Consider the following 8,809-nt stretch of genomic DNA (forward strand, 5'->3'; position numbering starts at 1 on the left):
CCGAACTTTTCGGAATGTTGCATCATCGCCGCGTGTGGCGACGTGTGAACTCCCCACCAAGCCACGGAGCTCTTTTGTCAGAAGCGACGTGGCCACAAACGGCAGCTCAACGAAGCGGCTTATCACGTGGACATTTATTGCAGCCAAACACTCTAAACGCGCGATGGTGATTCTAAAAGTGGAGGGAAAAACTGGAGGACCCGGAGAAAAAGCCACGCAAACTCCAAATATACAGCAGGCGTCAGGGTCGGAATCAAAACCCACAACCTCCTGCATACCAGGCGAGGTAGTTACCATCTCGCCACCGTGGCCGCACACATATCTGGAGACGGATGATGTTTCACGATGGGGGGTGGGGTGGTAGACGCGGCGGTGCCGCTGTAAAGCTGCTCGCGGCGCACGGCAGACATCTGAATGGGGCCCTCAGCGGAAGTCGCAGCTCACTGGGTAAATGACCGGTAACGTGAAACGCTTCGAGTGGCGTGGCAGGGCCTCCTGGCATGCCGCGCTTGTCGCGAGCGGCCACGTGGGGCTGGGCACCTCGCCACGCCGGGGGCGGCTGCGGAGGCGCCAGGCAAAAGCAAAGTGAGGCGAAGCTTCGGGGTTCCCAAGCAGCTCAATGGGGCACCGAGTACCAGGACAGCAATATGGGCGTCACGAATATCGCCTCAAATTCAAACACTACTATATAATGAACAAGACAAGCTACTTTGGCACCTCCGATTCGCACGGTTGGCGACGTACGGTGCGAAAGAATTTCAACCAACGTGCAGCATATTAATATAATTCACCTCCCTTATAATCATCTCGTCCGCAGCTCTCTTCTCATCTCCCTACATCCGTCTGATTCGCAATTGTTTTCTCTCATATCACTGCATCTCAATATCGTGCCTTCATCTCTCTCATCTCACCGTCTCATCGGTGTCTCTCTTCCCATTTTTTTTTGCTTTCATCTCTCTAAGTCATCCCAGCCTCGTGCCCAAATCTTCTCCTGGCGTCTCGCTCGCAGTTGTATAACTTAGACGTGGGAAGTAGAGGCGCCAACACAAATCCTGCCCAGGGCCCTGGGCAGTCACGGCCAGCACCATCGCTGGCCATGAAAACTGCTGGCCCAGGCATCACGCGAGAGCGAGCGAGCGAGAGGACGCTTGCTCCCTGAGACGTTAAACACGCACGCCAGGAATTCCTCTTTCCCACTGCATAGAGAGGTTATTTTTCTTGGGGGGCGGGGTCCGGGGGGGGGGGGCACTCTTTTTCAAAGCGCGCCGTAATAGCTCAGCACAACCAGCCGGGTGACAATGCGTCGGGAGGCTCGCAGCGCATTAAACGCAACGTGTGCGCGCTTGCTTTATGATGTGTCGGCTACGCCTTGAGTTAGCCGCATCACGCACACACACACAGAGACACAGATCCCCGTGCACTTTTTTTCCAGCCGGAACAGACTGTGGGGGCACCTATGAAGGCCGGCACGGCACACGAGCGGGTGGTTGGGCCAGGTATTCGAATTGAGGCCCAGGACCGGTTCAGATAATCTTCACTTGTTGTCAGGGGCCGTGAGCATTATCGGACTCGGTTCTTAGCCCAGAGAGCCACCGTTCCCCACAAAGATAAAGATCCCCCGTTTAGCCTTCACACACTGTTGGGGCAAGTGCTGTTAGCGAGCACCAATGAAGGCCGGCACTGTGGATGACCAGCACCACTCCGGGCCGCCTTTGTCTCCCCAGTGGCGATGTTTACACACTGCACCAGGTATTCATTTGAGGCTGAGTCGACCTAGCGGAAGCCCAGGGCCCGCTACAGATAATGGTCACTGGTGTTGACCGTGAGCGGGATTCGAACTAGGGTCGGCCGGTTCGTGGCGCAGCGCGCTAACCGCTACACCACCGCTCCCTACACACGCGCACAGACACGCAGACACACGCGCCGAATCTCATTGTTCTGGCGATCAGCCCCGGCGGTGATGTAACGACAACGACGCGTGGGGAAACTCAGAGGCGATGCAGGCGACGCCTCCGAAAGAAACATCGATGAGCGGATAAAGGATCTCCGTGAACTTTTCTCGAGAGATGCGGGGGGTGGGGGCGGGGAGGGGGGGGTTGGCTGGGTTGGGGCGGGGGGGACGAACCCGGCCATGCAGCCGGCCTGATAGCGACTCGCGCCGAGACGCCACTGGCGGAGGGGGGGGGGGGAAGGAAGTGAGGGGGGGGGGCTCTGAATGTTGGCGCGGGGCGTCCGACATCTGGGTTGAATCGCTGCGGGCATTCCGCGCGTAGGCGCGAGAGGATCAGCGAGTTCAGCAGCACGCGGGAAGAGTTGCAGGCGACCACGTGGTTTCATGAGCGACCCCCCCCCCCCCACCTGAGCCAGACTCGAACATCCCCCGGCCACTATTCCCGGCCACGTGAAGACGCAGGAGCGGTGGCGCAACGATTAGCGACGCTGCGCCATTCAACTCGGAAGTCGGCGGCCACAATTCGATTCCCGTCCACGGCTCACATCAGTGGCGAGTTTTGGTCTCGAACGATCCTGGAGCCTCGCACTTCCGCAGGCCAGCGTGAAGTGTGGCCAAACAATCGTCGCGATCGACGTGGAGTCGGGGAGGCATTCATCCAGCAGTGGATCGATATAGAGCTGTAGGATAATGGCCAGTGTTTTCATGTCGTGGCAAGCTCATTGACATTCCTTGGCGGTATCTGAGGACAATTGGTGACCATCGATTGCAATTAAAGGGTCCTGCCAGGTTTTCTCGCAGGAGGGGGCGATGTAGCGGCGTGTGATCCCAATTGCAGAACTCGCGGCGTGATTTTTCAACGTCGGGAAGTTTGGCCCGTGCCGTGTTTTGTTTCGGCTACGGGAGGAAGCCGGATGACCCGGAGGAAGTGGGAGAGAGAATAAACAAACGCCGCGCAGAAAGGGGCCCGAGTTGGGACTGGAACCCAGGAACCTCATCCTGTGATGCACAAGTAATACCATTGTGCCACCCTGTCACTTAATATCGTAATGCATTTGGTCTACAGGTGCATCCTAACGCTTCGGTGTTTGGCCATATATTCGAATCACCTTCCACTATTAGTTCAACATTAGCGGTACGAGAGCCTTCGCGTTGGCTGCGCAACTCCATCCGTGAACACAACACTGAGTCCCAGCCCTCTCTGAGCACCTGAGCGGTGTTGGTGCCCCACCGAGGCGATGGCTGCTCAGGTCTACACCGCACTCAGGCCCCTTCGCCGCATCAAAGGGAGCGCCGCGCCAGTTTCATGTACACCGAGTCCATTACGACTCTGTCAATCCATCGTTGCTTAGAAGGCCTCGCCAAACCATGCTGGTCATGGGGGTTCGTTGGACCACATTTCGCCACGCTGGTGAGTGCCGGTTGGTGAATGGGGGGGGGGGGGCTTCGCAGGTTCGGATGTCACTCACAGGTCGCCGGGTTCCAAGAGCAGTGGTCACATCACTGCAGTGCTGGCGACGATTCATCTCCAAGTATTTTATTCAAGTATTTTATGTTCCTTCTCTGTCTCTCTGTGTCTCTCTCTCCCCTTCTCACTTCTCTTTCTCGAGTTGTTCTAGTTTGTCCTTCGAGATTACAAGCGGCGAGGAGTCACCCCCGGTTTCATGTTCGTCACGGTCGCCTTGTGTTTATTTACGTGTTCATTTATTTATTTTGGTAAGCATGAACTATGTAGCTCTTTTGAAGAAGCAACGTGGCCACAACGGATTGCTCAACGAAGTGGCGCATCGTGTTGAGATGTATAGCAGTCGAATTAAATGGCTGTGTCGGGTGGAGGAGGGTGTACGACACAACGCTTTAGTTCAGTGATCTCACCCCAAAGAAGTCCATCATGAATCATAACATGGGTCGCGAGAGCCTAAGTGTTATAAAAAATATATATATACACGATAAATAAAATAATAACAAAACATCTTAAACGTATTTCGTAAAAGCCACTTCTGCACGTGTCACACAGCACACGACGTCCCGCGAGACTCAGGCGTCATCAGCGCTTGAACCCCACGCGTCCCGTACACGTCCCGTACACGTCGTGCGCGTGCACAGCGTTTCGCCGAGACGCGGCCAAACGTTGGAGCCGTGGGAGTCCGCCCGCTCTGTGGAGCACCACGGGGCCCTTTCGAGCACCTGCCGCGCGCGCATGCCGCGGCATCGGATGTCGGCGAGATCCGAGGCTGACCCGGGTTGGTGAACATCGCGCACGCAAAGTGATCCGATCCGCCTCCCTGACGTTCACTGACACCCTTCCGAATCGAGCGTGGAACTTGGGGTGTATGTACCGTCAGTGGCCGGATTAAGCTAGCGCGGGGCCTGTAGCAGATGTTATAAAGGGGCCCTAAATTAAAAATTAAAAACACGTAAATATGAATTTTTTTTTAACTTGCATCGTAAAGTAATTGTATTTTTTTCATTTGCCGTACAGCCAGATACTACGACAAATCGTTAACCTTAAACACCCAGGCGTTCATGCAAGTTGAAGGTCGTATTTACTACTATAATGAGCCAAGAATGTCTGTGTCCCGCGCGTGACGTCACTGCACGTCGGCGAGCCCCCCTCATTAACAATCATGAACAGGTGACGTCCTCCACAAGGATCCACCCCTTTTATTAATAATCATGAGCGGCTGACGTCACTTCACATGGGGTACAAATGCAGTAAAACCAACAAGTTCGTCGATAACACTGTGGGCATCACACGAACATTTATATACAATAGCCGACGTTCCGTACAATGGCCCTTCACAGCAAAAGACCAGAGAATCATTGCCCGACACGTCGCCTATTATATACTATATATGAGTATTTGTTTTTGAGGCAGTGTTCTTCACGAATGTGTTGAGTTATTATTATTATTTTCTGTATTAGCGCACCACTGCCATCGCCGCATCGCCAAATAACGTGCAGCTATAATCAGAGTTGTGGCCGCTCGGTAGGCCGGAACGGTTCCTCAGTGCCGTGTGGAGGGTAACACGCTTCGCCTGGCTCAGGTGTCACGCGATAGTTTATTGAATTCCGAGTTCAGATATCGTTTGGCGTTAGCGAAGTGACGAAGCGTCGACTGACGGACGTCCCGCTGTCATCGTCAGTCATGGAGGCGCGACGAGGAGGGTCCTGCTACGTCGTGGTATTTGGCCATTGTCGTTGCAATGAGCGTTTGGCTTCGTGTGTGGCAGGAACTCGGGGGAACCCGGGTAAAGGTCACCACACACGCGAGGAGGTAACACTGCAAAATTCGCACGGATCTGGTTCAAACCCCATTGTTGTACGGTACTGCGATGTCATGGGCTACCTTGCAGCCAAAACCTACAAACACCCGCGTTGCTTGGGCAGCCTGCCATCCAAGACGAGTGTTGACCGGGCCGAAAATATCCGGGTTGGCTTCCGAGATGTGAATGACTCAGGCGCATTTAAAAATGCGTTTCCACCTCGACAGCTCGTGGCTGTTGCTCGCTTCACCGCATCGTTTGCTTCCCCTCGCCACCGATATTCGCCGTGACCGGGAATCGAACTCGGGGCCGGCGGGTGCGCTGACCGCGACGCCACCGCTCCTCTCGCGCATTCGCTCATTCAAACGCCGTCGTTTTAAAGGTCCCGGCGGCATCGGTGTCTTGGGTGGATCTACACCGCGCTCCGCTCAGTCTACGGATCCCGTGGTCGCGGCTGTTATCGGCAAGCTGTGGTGCGTGGTCACTGCAGCGGTATATATTTGGCATGTTTATATACTGACAAAGTACAGCCCCGTGGAGGTTATTGGATAACCGAGATTAAGTATTTGCTTGACAGCCACACTCAACTCTTCAACCCCCCACACGCCTTTCAGTTACCCCTGTGCTGTGATTGAGGCGCGTTGTTGTGGCAGATTGTAATGCGGTGGCCGTGCGCTCGTTCCGTTCGCTTGTATGTGTCATGGCGACTTCGTCGCACTTGTCTTGATATAGTTTCTTTATTAAGGAGCCACGCGCTCACACTCGGACGGACGGAGACCCCCACTGCAACCAGCCCCGAGTCTCCCTGCATCTCCATTATATACGGTCCGAGGCGCCGCCCCCATTCCCGAACCTTCTCGCTGGATCGAGACCGCTCGCTCCACCGGCAGACTCGACCATCCTCTTCCGTCACCTGGCCACGCTCCCCTTCTCGATCATTCCCGGAGCTACCAGTCCCTTCGCACTCACAGCTGACTCCCCTGTCATTACCGCCCGTGGCCACCAGTCCTTTCGCACTCACAGCTGATTCCCCTGTCATTACCGCCCGTGGCCACCAGTCCCTTCGCACTCACAGCTGACTCCCCTGTCATTACCTCCCGTGGCCACCAGTCCCTTCACACACACAGCTGACTCCCCTGTCATTACCTCCCGTGGCCACCAGTCCCTTCACACACACAGCTGACTCCCCTGTCATTACCTCCCGTGGCCACCAGTCCCTTCGCACACACAGCTGACTCCCCTGTCATTACCTCCCGTAGCCACCAGTCCCTTCGCACTCACAGCTGACTCCCCTGTCATTACCTCCCGTGGCCACCAGTCCCTTCGCACTCACAGCTGACTCCCCTGTCATTACCCCCCCATGGCCACCAGTCCCTTCCTACACACAGCTGACTCCCGTCATTACCTCCCGTGGCCACTAGTCCACTCACACCGTAGGTTGACTCTACTATCATTACATACGTTTGGTGAAATTATTTCGCACCGCTCTCACTCGCCCATTCGGTTTCGGGTCTGTACCGCGCACGGTGCTTCGGCGTGATGTGTCCGACGTTTCGCTGCTCCCGTAGAAGCCGGCGTGAGAACAATCTCTCACGGAACGGCGAGTACCAGAGGGGTGGTTTCGTCGAGCGGCTGTGAGAAGCGGTGACAGCTTAGGGAGTCTTGCACCCAGCAGTGGATAGATCATGCCTGCTCATGCTGCTGCCGACGATGATTACAGGGCAGGAGATATAACTATGCTTGTAACTTGAGGAATTGACCAGTGAGGAACTGGCCATTCGACTCGTATTCAGTTTGAGATGTCATCATCATCGTCATCATCCCTGAGCAGCGATCACCCGTTGTTGATCACAGACGCTGGAGGAATGTGCAGAGTTCCACCCACGCGCCCTACCCGCTGCACCCCACCCCCTCCCTCTCCACCATCTGCATTCCCGCGCTGCCCCGTTCGAGTTTTATTGCAAGACGCGGTCTGAGTTTCGTAACAACATTCACAGCAGCAGAAAAAAAACTCCGAATGCTACGGATATTACGTAATCGTGGGTGAGAATGAAGTTGACACTGAATCACACGTGTGGAGAATAATGAGAATAATCCCAGGAATTAGTATGGTTAGTATTAGTATTCGGAGAAACACGTGACAGAGCGCTTCACCTTCTAACTAAGTTCACAAGTTCAAATCCCAATCGGGGTTCGACTCAGCCAGGCATACCTCCAAGGTCAATACTTGTACTGGAAACCCACTTCTTGGGAAGTTGACAATGGGCTAATTAGTCGTGGGAATGTGTAATTTCCACCATCGCACTCAAAGGAAACGCAAGCCACGTCGTTGCGCACAGCGGTGTAGCTGTTGAGTGCGCAAGCAGTGCCACTGCACAGGGCCCAAGGGCCCCGCGCTCCCAAGACTGGGGAGATTGGACAGGAAGGGCCCATGGCAACACAGGGCCCATGCCAACACAGGGCCCATGCCAACACAGGGCCCATGCCAACACAGGGCCCATGCCAACCACATGGGATTGTATTCGACTTAGCTTTTTTGCGTTGAACAAAACCACGTGGTCTAGCTGGAGTACCCTGTCAATCGCGTTTGGTAGGCCAGCAGAATTTGTTCAACAAGCCTGACTCTGCTGATGAGACCCAGGAGGTCGAAACCGACGCACAGCTGAATTGATTAAACCCATGCAGATGGATAATGTTTGTCTGGAAAGCCAGTAGGCCCATAGACTAACGCACATATTTGTGCGTAAATATGTGGACATAGAATGGAGCTGTGCTTATTTACACAAAACCACTGGCCAAGGAGACTTCCTCAAGACTTTTTTTTACTGAGCCACTGCTATCTGACACTGGACAATCTGCTGACCAGCAGAATGGAGTCGTTGCCCGATTTCTCCACGATGCCTCACCATAAAGCAAGACTCAGCTGCTGGCAGAGACACGTCCCGTTCTTTCCTCGAACGTTGTACCACCACCAGCAGAGCACCAGTAGCACCACCATCACCACCACCACCACAAGCAGGAGCATCACCAGCACCACCACTACACCACCACCCGTTAACTAAGCCGAAAGACGCCCTTGTTAGTCACCTTCGTTATTTCAGTTTTGAAGTTTTATAATTGCGATGTGCACAATTGTAAAGTGCAATCAATGTTAATACGTCAATGACTGCAACTCGTAACGCGCCGCAGCGGGCGGACAGTCACCAGAGACGCGAGGAGGAACCACGGACAAGCGGGAGAGGCAGCCGCGGGATAAGCCGGTGCGGCCCTCTATGTATGACGCTGTTATCAGCCTATTCACGAGAGTTTACATGCGAGATGAAATGGACATTATGGTGGGACGCTGGGGTCCCGAATAAACGCAAAAAAATATCGTAAATTATTAATTAATTTACTTTTGGCGACTCCGTCCCACCGCGCACATAAACGCCACCAACCGCCTGGCGCGGATCACTCTGATGTCGTGGCGTGTCCAAACGCAGCAGCGAGGGCGAATGCGCAGAAGAAACAAAACTTTGAAACTTTGATTAGCGCATCGTGTAGAGCTCTTCGAGAGGAATAGATTGAAGGCGAACGATATGGCAACAGACAT

Source organism: Petromyzon marinus, chromosome 19 (genome assembly GCF_048934315.1).
Source record: "Petromyzon marinus isolate PM22_M1 ecotype Great Lakes invasive population chromosome 19, UKy_Petmar_22M1.pri1.0, whole genome shotgun sequence".
Classification (NCBI taxonomy): Eukaryota; Metazoa; Chordata; class Hyperoartia; order Petromyzontiformes; family Petromyzontidae; genus Petromyzon; species Petromyzon marinus.